The sequence below is a fragment of the Natrix helvetica genome (genome assembly GCF_964273705.1).
Source record: "Natrix helvetica genome assembly, chromosome: Z".
In the NCBI taxonomy this organism is placed as follows: Eukaryota; Metazoa; Chordata; class Lepidosauria; order Squamata; family Natricidae; genus Natrix; species Natrix helvetica.
The window spans coordinates 4,566,008-4,579,153 of NC_138554.1; the positions used below are offsets into that span (position 1 = coordinate 4,566,008).

The window sequence follows — 13,146 nt, forward strand, 5'->3', positions numbered from 1 at the left end:
ATCTCAACTCTAAGGAGAAAACAACAGAATCTGAGATATTCCTGAGAGGGTTTATTCATCCAGATGCCAAGTGAGCGAGCAGACAAATCATTAACAGTTTGGTCTCACAGTGCTAGAGGCAAATCTAGGATGGGTTGAAAGGGAGCAGCTGGTTCATTTTTTACCCTGAGTTTTTGAGATGTTCCTCTCTGTGAACTTTATGGGGAGGGCTTCATGGACCACCATACAAGTGTAGACTTTGGTGTCCCAATCAGAACTGGGGACAGAAAGTTTGCTGTATAGAAAGTAGGAGTCTTCATGCTTATTCTTCATAGCTGGAGTAGTCTCATAGTTGTCTTCTTCCAAGGGATTATGATTCTCTAGCCACTGGACATCAACATCCTTTGGGTAAAAATCATTTACCATGCAGGTAAGCGTCACACGTGTGCCTGTCTCGAGCTCATCTCGGTGAGGAGGGAAGACGTAGACCTTGGGTGCCTTTCTCTGGCCTTGATAAAGTTGGCGGAAAGAAACACAACAATGAAATATAGGAGAAATTAGTGGCAGCAATGAATGGTTCATATCTCTTGCTAAACTATGATTCTTTTAGCCATTTATACCACTAAACCATGGTTTTCAGCCCATTGTACGACTAGACGGAAAGCCAAGCGTGAAATTTGTCACCCTGGTCAGGCTTGGTATTCACTTACTTTCTCTAGTGGTTCACAAATATGAGCAATGTACCATCCATGTATATTCTCGGCCTTCTGTGCATGTGCGTTGATGATTGCACGCGGGGCTTGCACGCATGCGCCTGATTTGAAAATGTGCCCAAATAAGATGGCATAGAACCAGGGTGAGTGTGCAGCCCCACCTGCGATTTCCACTACCAGTTCAGGTGTACCTGTCCAAACCGGCTGAATACCCCCTCTGATCTGTACTTATCCACCCAATATTTAGATTGTTGATGCCGCCCCTTTTCAAGTCTCCAAGCTTGCATCCTTGTCCTACAATATCTCGGTACTAATGAAGACAAGTCCGTTAGTCCCCCTGCGGGGGAACAATGTAGCTTCCTTCTTACCTCTGACCTTGGAAATTCTCTTTGTGACGGGGGTGACAAAGGATGGATGTTCCACCACACAGGTGAAAGTCTCTCCCGATTCCCAGTGTTGAGCTAAGACGTTGAGGCGACTGACAACAGTGTAGGTACCATTTGCTTCTTCTGTTGTTTCCTGTGATTCAGGATTCAGGGGTTCATTCTCCTCCCTAGACCAAGTAATTTTCAGTCCCTCTTCATTTTGCAGATTGTTGACAACACAGCTGATTTTGCTATTTCTATCAAGGAACAAGGATTTTGGTGTTGGGGGCAGAATATACACATTAATATCTCCGGAGGGACAACCGCTTCCACCTAAGGATAAAAAAAAATAATGTCAGTTCCCTCGTCAACTCTCATTTCTTCCCCTCCCTAAAAATGGTTGTCTGAGCAGGTGAAGAAGCCCTAAATTAATGAAGATTTATTGGAAAATATTATGGATTTCAACAAAGGTCTTATGAAAAGTTGGGCTAGCTCCTCCTTTCCCCCCCTATTTTCATTCCACGTTCGCTTCTACAGACCAGCATTTGCATAAGATCATGATTACCTTCACATTTCTTGGCTCTGCCTTTCACCTTGGTTTGTGATGCTGCATGGGTTACTTCGCAGTAATAAACTTTTCCTTCCAGCCAGTCGTCTTGGGTGATGTTGACTACGCTGGCAGTACTGAAAGTATATGTGCCAGGATTCTTCCAAGCGGGATAAGTGTATGGACGCAGCAATCCAGAGCGGCTGCCCACCTTCCACTCAATGTCCAATGGTTTGGGGTAGAAGCCTGAAATCTGGCACCACAGCTGTATGGGTCTATCTCTGGAACCGCATGAAGATTGGAACACGTTGATCTCAGGGCCCACAGGACTATGGGTTGCAATGCCTAAGCAGGAGGAATTAGATGTTGGATTTAAGTATTATTTAGTACTAGTCGGTTGGATGCCCATGCTTCAATACAATACAACACAATACAATAGTAGAGTTGGAAGGGGCCTTGGAGGCCTAGGCAGGAAACCCTATACCGTTTCAGACAAATGGCTATCCAACATCTTAAAGACTTCCAGTGTTGGGGCATTCACAACTTCTGGAGGCAACTTCTGTTCCACTGATTAATTGTTCTAACTGTCAGGAAATTTCTCCTCAGTTCTAAATTGCTTCTCTCCTCAGTTCTAAGTTGCTTCACTATGGAACCATGTGATCAGGCTTGATAAATTGACAGCTAAAGCTTGAACATTAACGAGTAGTTACAATCGGCCTCTCCTCTCCCCTTCTCTTCCTCAGGCTTGCCCCACAGAAGCCTCTCCTCTCCCCTTCTCTCCCTTACGTGTGCCCCACAGAAGGGTCTCCTTTCCTATCTCCCTTCTCTCCCTCAGGCGTGCTGCACAAAGGTCTCTCCTATCTTATTCCCTTGTCTCCCTCAGGCTGGTGCCACTGATCCTGTCCAAACTCCCAGTCCTCAGGCCAGATGAGTCATACGCTGATCAGGCCCATGCCCAAGTGGCAGTTGGAACAGAGTTCTTTTCAAGTGGGGTGGGGGAGTAGAATGCCTAACTCCTTAGCATCTGAGCGTGTTAATAACAATATAAGAAATACTAATGTTCTGATGGTCATTTTGAAAAATCCTTTCTAAGCAAGCACCTAGGAGCCAAGAGGAACATATGTGCCAAATTTTACGTTTGTAGGCTTTACAGTTTTGGAGATTTTGTGATGACGCATGAGTAGTATTTCACTTTTATATATATATAGATAATTGCGTGGAGAAACAGAAATGAGGCTCACTACACCTTAGTAATAGCCTAATACAACCCCTATCCTTCATCCATTGGTCTTCTCAGCTTTTTTCCCTGAATGTTCTTGAGGGTCTTCTGATTGAAAGATTCCACGGGTTGGAAAATCCTGGACCTCTTACCCAAACATCACATTGTCTTCTAAATCCCTCCTCAAACTTTGTTTTCCTGGTTTATATCTATCAACATTTGCTTGAATTCCTTCCAAGAGGTGATAGCTTACTCCTGCCTTTCCCCCTGACATTGGTTCATGAGTACCTTTTTGGGGAGACTGCAGGTCGTCCTGATGTTATAATGGCAATTTATATTGCCAAACAAGACATTTGCTAGGAGAGTTTTGCCCCATTTTATGACCTTTCTTGCCACGGCTTTTAAGCGAATTACTACACTTATTAAATTAGTAACACCGTTGAGAAGTGAATCTGGCTTCCCCATTGACTCTGCCTGTCAGAAGGTCACCAAATGTGAGACATGGGACCCCGCAACCAACATAAACATGATCCATGAAATATGAGTTTGGATCCCGTGGAAATGAGGACGTGGCAACAACTGTGAACAATGGTGAAACATGGGTCATTCATAAGTCACTTTTTGTACTGCTGTTATAACTTGGCATGGTCACTAAATGGCTATAAGCCGAGGATTGCTTGTACCTTCACAATTGTCATTGTTTCCCACCGTTTCACCTTCACATTTGGATGTGCTCGTCTTTGACAAATCAACCGCCCTTGAGAAGAGAAAAGGATCATAAATTGACTGGACTCACGGTCAATTCTTTTGTTAATTCTGGTGCTGGTGGCTGTATGTTCGATATTGCACTCGAATGACTCGGCTTGCCACTGGCTGACGGGGATGGTGAGCAGGCTGCTGTGAGTATAGCGGTCAGATGCAAGCAAAACTGGAGGGAAGTTATGGATTCCACTGGTGATGGCGCCTGAATTCCACTGCACCGTCGCTGGTTGAGGGAAGTAGCCACTGACGAGACAACCGATGGAGACTTTGGAAGCGGTGGTAATGTCTTGGTCATAAGGAAGCAATGGGAACACAGTTGGGGCTCTTGCAACAACTGTAGGGGAAGATAAATATAACACAGCGAAGATAGTGAGCTTATATCCCATGAAAGATGGCAACCCTGGTGAAATGCTCTCCGATAGTTCTGAAGTTTTCTATTATTTTCGGCGACTCTGTGAATTTCATACTCGAGAGAATTGCTTGGGCACGCTTCCAAGGAAAGTACAATAAAGGTAACACATATTTAATTTTACACATTCTAACAGCAGCCAGGATTGTATACGCACAATACTGGAAAAATGTAGAAACTCCTGCAGATGATGATGATGATGATGATGATAATAATAATAATAATAATAATAATAATAATAATAATAATAATAATAACGAATTGAAATGCCCAAAGGCCAACTAATTAAATGCAACGAAAATGAAGCCTATAAATACTTAGGCATTTTGCAGTTGGATAACATCAAACATGGACAAGTAAAAAATATTGTCAGGAGAGAGTACACCAACAGAGTTAGGAAAATTTTGAAATCTAAATTAAATGGTGGAAATACAATCAAGGCCATAAATACCTGGGCAATACCAGTTATAAGATACACAGCTGGTATAGTTAACTGGACACAAGCTGATTTGGACATTTTGGACCGAAAAACCAGGAAACTAATGACAATGCACTACAGTTTACATCCACGTGGTGACACTGATAGACTATACCTGCCCCGAAAATCAGGTGGCAGAGGATTATTACAAGTGAAGCAAATAGTTGAAGAAGAAAAACATGCACTTGCTGATTATTTAAAAGAAAGTCAAGAAGATCTATTAATCGAAGTAAAGAACAAAAATCTACTGAAGGCCCAACAGACGAAACAAGAATACAGAAAAGGTGTGATAAAATCAAGAATGGAGAGTTGGCAGAACAAAGCCTTACATGGTCAATTTCTGGAAAAAATAAAAGATAAAGTGGACAGTGAAAAAACTTGGTTATGGTTAACAACAGGTACATTAAAGAAAGAAACAGAGTCACTAATCCTGGCTGCGCAAGAACAAGCTATCCGAACAAATGCCATTAAGGCCAAAATCGAAAAATCCTCTGATGATGCCAAATGCAGACTCTGCAAAGAAGTTGATGAAACTGTTGACCACATGCTCAGCTGCTGTAAAAAAATCATGCAGACTGATTATAAATTGCGGCACAATTCAGTAGCACAAATGATCCACTGGAATTTGTGCAAAAATTATAATATTAAAACAACAACAAACTGGTGGGAACATAAGCCTGAAAAAGTCACCGAAAATCAGATGGTCAAGATCCTGTGGGATTTTCGTATACAAACGGACAAAATACTAGCGCATAACACACCAGACATCACACCGATTGAGAAAAATAAGATTACAATCATAGACATCGCAATACCAGGTGATAGCAGGGTTGAGGAGAAGGAACATGAAAAAGTCGCGAAATACCAGGACTTAAAAATTGAAATCCAACGATTATGGCACAAACCAGCAGTGGTAATTCCAGTGGTAATCGGCACACTGGGTGCTATTCCAAAAGCACTGGAATTACATTTAAAACAGTTAAAACTTGACAAAATCACCATCAGTCAAATGCAAAAAGCTGCACTGCTTGGATCTGCACGTATATTACGAAAATACGTTACGACGTCCTAGGCCCCTGGGTGGGGCCCGACTAGTAATCTATGCCAAATCCGGCGAAACAACTGGCCGCTGTGATACAATTTTGTTGATGCAATAATAACAACAAAAACAACAACAACAACAATATTCTTGAATGTGCAGAAATGAATAGGTGAACTCTAAAAATGAAAGAAAAAGAAGATTCAGAATACTTTGTGACATGGGAACTTTTCTACAAATGGCTGGCTGACAGATACAGAGGTTAGATGAGTGGGTTTGTGTGAAATATGAACTACTTGAGAAAGAGAAAACAATTAGGAAATATTTTGATGGCTATATAATTGATAGAGGAACGCGGTGGCTCAGGGTCTAAGATGCTGAGCTTTGTCGATCAGAAAGGCCGGCAGTTCGAATCCCTAGCACCACGTAACGGAGTGAGCTCTGAATTACGTGTTCCAGCTACTGCAAGTAAAAAATGCAAGTAGAAAAATAGGGACCACTTTGGTGGGAACATAACAGCGTTCTGTGTGCCTTCAGCATTTAGTCATGCCGGCCACATGACCACGGAAATGTCTTCGGACAGCCCTGGCTATTTGGCTTTGAAATGGAGATGAGCACTGCCCCCTAGAGTCAGGAACCACTGGCACATATGTGCGAGGAGAACCGTTACCTTTTTAATTGATATCACAATGGAAGAGAGTACACTTTTCAATAACGATTGATATTATCACATATATGCTTATGATCAAAGGTGGTGTTCAGCAGATTATGACCAGTTCGGGAGAACCGGTAGCAGAAATAGGGGGAAGTTTGGAGAATCAGTAAATGCCACCTCTGGCTGGTCCCACCCCCATCTTTTCTCTGTCTCCCAAGTCCCAGATGATCGGGAGGAAATGGAGATTTTACAGTATCCTCCCCCTGGAGTGGGGAGGGAATGGGGATTTTGCATTAACCTTCACCTGGAATGGGGAGGGAATGGGGATTTTGCATTAACCTTCACCTGGAATGGGGAGGGAATGGGGATTTCACAGTATCCTTCCCCTGGAGTGGGGAGGGAATGGGGATTTTGCAGTATCCTTCCCCTGGAGTGGGGTGGGAATGGAGATTTTGCATTAACCTTCCCCTGGAGTGGGGAGGGAATGGGGATTTTGCATTAACCTTCCCTTGGAGTGGGGAGGGAATGGGGATTTTGCATTAACCTTTCCCTGGAGTGGGGAGGGAATGGGGATTTTGCATTAACCTTCCCCTGGAGTGGGGTGGGAATGGAGATTTTGCAGTATCCTTCCCCTGGAGTGGGGAGGGAATGGGGATTTTGCATTATCCTTCCCCTGGATTGGGGAGGGAATGGGGATTTTGCATTATCCTTCCCCTGGAGTGGGGAGGGAATGGGGATTTTGCATCATCCTTCCCCTGGAGTGGGGAGGGAATGCGGATTTTGCATCATCCTTCCCCTGGAGTGGAGAGGGAATGGGGATTTTGCATCATCCTTCCCCTGGAGTGGGGAGGGAATGGGGATTTTGCATTAACCTTCCCCTGGAGTGGAGAGGGAATGGGGATTTTGCATTATCCTTCCCATGGAGTGGGGTGGGAACGGAGATTTTACAGTATCCTTCCCTTGCCACACTCAGCAAGCCACACCACGCCCACCAAGCCACGCCCACAGAACCGGTAGTTAAAATTTTTGAATCTCATCAGTACTTATGATGTTTATATTGTAACACTCTCCCCTCACTGTATTTAACTGACCTTCTCTCACTTATAAGTAAGATAGAGGAACTTCTCTTTTTAAATAGGTAAAGATAAAGGTTCCCCTCGGACATATGTGCTAGTCGTTCCTGCCTCTAGGGGACGGTGCTCCTCTCCGTTTCAAGGCTGAATAGCCAGCACTGTCCAAAGATGTCTCCATGGTCATTGGCCAGCATGACTTAACTCCAAAGGGGCACGGAACGTTGTTACCTTCCCACCGAAAAGTGGTTCCTATTTTTCGACTTGCATTTCTACATGCTTTCGAACTGCTAAGTTGGCAGAAGCTGGGACAAGTAACGGGAGCTCCCTCCGTTACATAGCGCTAGGGTTTCGAACTGCCAATCTGCCCAACTTTCTGATCAACAAGCTCAGGGTCTTGGCCACTGAGCCTCCGTCAAATAGGAACAACTCAAACTTTTCAAACCCAGCAACCGTCTGCTTCATTAATCAGGGTCAGCACAAACGGAGAATGTCCAAATGTTAATGGTATGTGAGAAACACCTTGGGAGACAGGAGCGGGGAAGAAACTTGGCTGGCATAAGAGGCAGTTTAACTCACAGAAGGAATGTCAAACATCTCAAAAAGGATCCTCCTCAGCCCGGGGGATCAAAATAAAATTGATTCTCTCTCACTTTAAGTGGATTTGAGTGCATGAGATACAGCTGCATCTAAAAATGAGGGCACCTCAAGATTCTGTCCCCCACTTTAGATGCATCACTCTCTCAATTCCTATTCTCCAGCCCTATCTGTGTGTTTGCCAAGCCTTCATTTTGTCACCTTCTTAAATGCAGGCTGAATATCTGCTTGCCTGTCGGTTTACTGAATAAAGCAAGTTGTAGTGGAAAAAGAAAACAAGGCTGTCACTCAAACAAGAGGGAGACCCAAGCTAAGAAACTAAATTATAGAATTATTTCCAAGGTCCATGCAATCTGTATCTGAGAGGCAGAGGATTCTTTATATGCTAGAAGCTTCTGGATGTTCACGAAACACTAAAATGGTTACTTATTCTCTTCTAGCAGACAACTGGAGGTCACAAATTGTGCCATTTTAATATCTTTAGCCTCCTCAAAGTTGAAAAGGCAGATGCCTTAAGGCAAACGTTCGCCCCAAGGATTCAGCTCACCGTTTAAACGAGGCATCAACTCTCTAACAAGAGAAACAAGTTTTAATCGGTCTCTTAGTACTGCTAATTGATCAAAACAAAAGTTACTTTTCCCCATGACTTTATCAGCATTTTGACCTGCAGAAATAAGCAGGTGGGTGATTTTTATCACCTCAGAGAGGCAGGAGGTATAATATCTAGTAAAGAGAAGGACCAGGGGAGACATGAGAGCAGTGTTCTAATATTTGAGGGGCTGCCACAGAGAGGAGGGGAGGCCAATCTATTTTCCAAAGCCCCGGAAGGCCAGATGAGGAATAATGGGTGGAAACTGATCAAGGAGAGAGATTCAACCTAGAAATAAGGAGGAATTTTCTGACAGGGAGAACAATCCACCCATGGAACAGAAGTTGTGGGAGCTTCATCCCTGGAGGCTTTCAAGAAGAGACTGGACTGCTATCTTTCAGAAATGGTGTAAGGTATCCTGCTTGGGCAGGCGGTTGGACTTAATGACCTACAAGATCACTTCTAACTCTGTTATTCTGTTATCTCCAGTTCTGTATGAAGCTGGGAATAACCTCCACCCTCTGGCTTCTCACTAGCTTCATTGAATCCCAGCATGCAAGCAGACATCCAGGGAGAAGATAACAGTACGACAGAACAAAATAACAGAATTGGAAGGGACCTAGGAGATCTTCCAGTCCAATCTCCTGCTCAGCCAAGAAACCTTTTCAAGACAAATAGAAATCCAGCAGCCTTCTCATTCCCCACTACCTTACCCTGACACCTAGCACTTCAGCTAGGAGACCATAAAGCTAAGTGTCGAGCATGGGACTTCTAGCTCTGGCCTGGGTTACCTGAAGCATAGCATTCATATGACAGCCTGGAAACAGTCTGGCTCCCCCACCCATCTATTATCAATCCTAGGACAGGGGTCAGGAACCATGGCTCCGGAGCCGCATGTGGCTCTTTCATCCCTCTGCTGCAGCTCCCTGTTGCGGCTCGGCTTCACAATTGATAGGGCTTTCGGTTAGGACAGGTGGAGGAAAAAGGACACCACACTAGGAGGAGACTCTGCGGTGGGGGAACTGGACTTCAGGTCGGCAAAGGAAAAAGGAAGCCATGCTAGGAATGTGGGGGAACTGGACCTCCAGTCAGTTCCAGAATTGAACTTTTGTGGCTCCTTGAGTGTTTAAGGTTGCCGACCCCGTCCTAGGATTAAGGTAGGGAATTCAAAAGCATCCTGTCGAGTGTGAGATCTGCAGAAAGTTCTCTTCCAACCAATTAAACCATTCAGCTGCTGTACATCATGCTTGGAACAGACCTCCCAAGAACTCCTTGACCCATGCTAGCTTACATCCCAAAGATGCTTTTTCAGGAGGCAACTGGACTTTTTTGTTTTTTCTTCTTCTGAAGATGTTTCTCTTCTCATCCAAGAAGCTTCTTCAGCTCTGACAGGATAGTGGGGAATGGAAAGGTTTATATTGCTTGCAGACAATGAAATCCTTCCATTCCCAACTACCTAGGGAGAGCTGAAGAAGCTTATGAGAAGCGAAACATCTTTAAAAAAAAACCACAAGAAAGTCCATTTGCCTCTTGAAAAAGAACCTTTGGGACAATCATGACCTGGAATGACTGAGAATCTCTACAGAATCATGCTAGCTTACGTGAACTCAAGCTCTCAGTTGAATGAGCAAGACATTCTCAGCTGTACAACAGACTTGTAGATGTCCAATTAAGCCTCTTAACTAGGAAATAAGCTCCAAAGAACATGATGGTTAGATCCCACCAAACCTGACACCAGCCAGAGCATAGAAAAACTCAAAGAAATGTATTGCAAGATCACAAAAATGTGGAGAGACCTGGCCCATACAATCACCGAGACCAAATGAATAGCAACCTCATCCTCATCCCTTGTCTCAACTAGCGTTACTGATTCCTAGCATTCAGCTAGATGATTGAGGATAAATCAGTTGAGCCTGAGAATTGGGGCAACTAACTTTGTTCTTCACTACTTTATGTGAAATCTAGACTTTAACCTGCAGATCAAGAAACCCCATAATACACACGAGACTTGAAGGAACTTCCTGGCTGTTCACTAACTTCTCTGAATCCTAACACTCAGCTGCTGCTAACAATATCCTAGCTAAGAATCAAGACTTGGAATGGTTACTTTCCTTCTTTGCTAGCTTACTGGAACCATCACACATAAGGAGGACATCAACCTTCTATTTAAACGTCAGATTTGAAGAAGAAGGAAACGTGGTATTCTTGCCCCTAACCCTTTCTAGAACTCATCTCATCTCTTGGAGAATGATTGAAGAGATCACTACATGTAAGGAACGGAGCAGACACCCCATTAGCTATCTCCTTTCTTCCTGATTCGCTTGGCAGAACCCTACGCACTCAGCTCGGCTGTGAAAATTCTCCTCGCATGAATCTTGGAATAAGCCCACTTGCTTCAAACTATCCATCCTACCTTCTAGAGCTAGCTGATGATTAAAAATGTGAAAGATCAGCTTTGGGGTTGGAGCAGAACCTCGGGCATCCCCGTTGCTCTCCACAAGCTTCTTATGAGCCCAAGTGCTCAAATCATAGTCATCACAAAGCTTCTAGCTAAGCAGGAGATGTGAGCCAAGCTTCCAGTCCCCGCCGCAGCTTAGCAGAATCATAGTAAGCTAGGACATCAAAAAATCTCCTCGTTGGCCATGAAGCTTGGACTAAATCTACTTTTTCAGGCTTGGAGCAAGCAGCTCCCCTTTTCATTGCCAGCTTGAATTTTACAGCTCAGCTGGAGATCAAGCAACTCATTGTTGCTTGTAGCATTCTTAATGACTGATTAGCTCACGGGTGGGCCACCCATGGCTCTGGAGCTGCCTGTGGCTCTTTCATCCTTCTGCTGTGGCTCTCTGTCACCGGTCGGCTCTACAATTGATAGGGCTTTCAGTTAGGATAGGCAGAGGAAAAAGAATGCTGTACCGGGAGGAGACTCTATGGCGAGGGAACCTGACTAAACAAGGAGGTAAGGGACGAAGGTGGTAGGGTAGGCCAGATGGAGCATGCAGCTCCTTCTAGCTATTTTTGTGCAGAAATGAGCAGAACATCTTCACCCACACATTACAGAAATTCTCTCTAATTGAGGGGCAGGCAGTTTCCCAGCTCAACAAGGTAGTTGCTTTGTGCAACTCTTCCTTCCCGCTAACTCCTGATTGGAATGGGATGGCCTTCAAGGAGGTGAGGAACGCATTCTTATCTTTAGGCAGAAGTGCTCCATCATGATGCTCTCAGCTGAGATGCACAGCTGACACTTCAGGAATTTCAACAGAATCAACTACACAGTCCTACAATACAAATTGGTGGATCTTTGAGCATATGAAGAGCACATGAAGAGCACATGAAGAGCACAACAAGCCTTACTAGTCCCCAACACTAGGAAAACTAAATACACTGACAAGAAATCTAATAAAAGGAGACATACACATTCTTGTTCCAAGACATCTTACCTTTCCCCCTTTCCCCAGAGGTAGCATCTGATTCCAGGAATGTCCTCGTTCTCCCGCTATATTCTCATTTATTTCTAATTTCCCAGGAGGTAGAAAGTCAAATAAGAATACCTCTTTTTTACTCACGAAACCAAATGCCAGGGACACCCTCGGACTTCAGTCGCTCGACTGGATTCTGCTCTTCCTTGACAATTATGTCCTTGATGAGCAGGACTTTCAAAGTTTTGCTCAAGTTTTCAGGATGTGTCATTTACCAAGAAAGCAAAAATTAGCAAGTTATTAACAAACATCCTTAGGGTTGGCGTGAAGGTGTGAACTGATGGTGTAAAAAAAATAACCATTGTTGTGGTCGGAGTTCCCAAAATTACCATGTGAAACGCTTTCAACCGTGGAGAATTTCCCTTCTTCCTCTTTTATATCTTTCTTTTGTATGTCTTTTAGAAGTCCAAACATTCTTTCACTGAGAAAAAAACACTCAGAGCTTAAATAAACTGGTCAACAACACCTGAAAATATTTGTTGCTCTAAAAAAAACCCATTACCTAGTCAATTTTGCAACGTTGTCCAAGAGGATGAATAGAAAATAGAATAACAATAGACTAGAATAACAATAGACTAGAATAACAATTGAATAACAATAGAATAGAATAACAATAGAATAACAGAACAGAACAGAATACGATAGAATATGACAAGAAATGGAATGGAATGGAATAGAACAGAACAGAACAGAGCAAGTCATGGTTGCCCCAAGGTACATTTTCAAGAGGCAAGTGGACTTTCTGGTTTTTCTTTGAAGTTGTCTTGCAAAACATCTTCAAAGGAAAAGCAGAAAGTCCAGTTGCCTCTTGAAAAAGCATCTTTGGGACAATAGAATGGAATAGAACAGAATTTGAAGGGAGCTTGGAGGACATATAGTCCAACTAGTCAAAATTCTCCTATCCAATTTTTACAGGCCATAAAGAAGAATGGCAATCAGTGAGCTGACAAATGTTTTATATCAGAATAAAGAAAAATAGAGTTGGAATGGGCCTGAGAGGTCATGTAGTCCAAGCCCCTGATCAAGCAGGAGACCCTATACAGTTTCAGTTATATGTGTCTCCAGTCTGTTTCTGACGAAAGCACTACTGATGGAGGGTGTCGAGATTTTACAAGATATGTAACGAGCAGCAAGTTGCGAAGAGAAGTCCTCACAAATTTGATGAAGGGAATAGCCAGAAGACTAATTCCACAAATGGCAAAAGAAATAGGACTACACTATTCCTGGAAAGACACTGGTTGAGATATG

General features: G+C 43.5%; 1 gene segment (V, D, J or C); it reads right to left on the reverse strand.

The window, feature by feature from the left end:
* Positions 1–36: 36 nt before the first annotated feature.
* LOC309381712 (Ig gamma-2C chain C region-like) lies at positions 37–12,109 on the reverse strand. The segment is given in 5 exons: positions 11,986–12,109; positions 3,620–3,919; positions 1,623–1,949; positions 1,061–1,390; positions 37–488 (listed from the first exon to the last, which is right to left on the reverse strand).
* Positions 12,110–13,146: the final 1,037 nt, after the last annotated feature.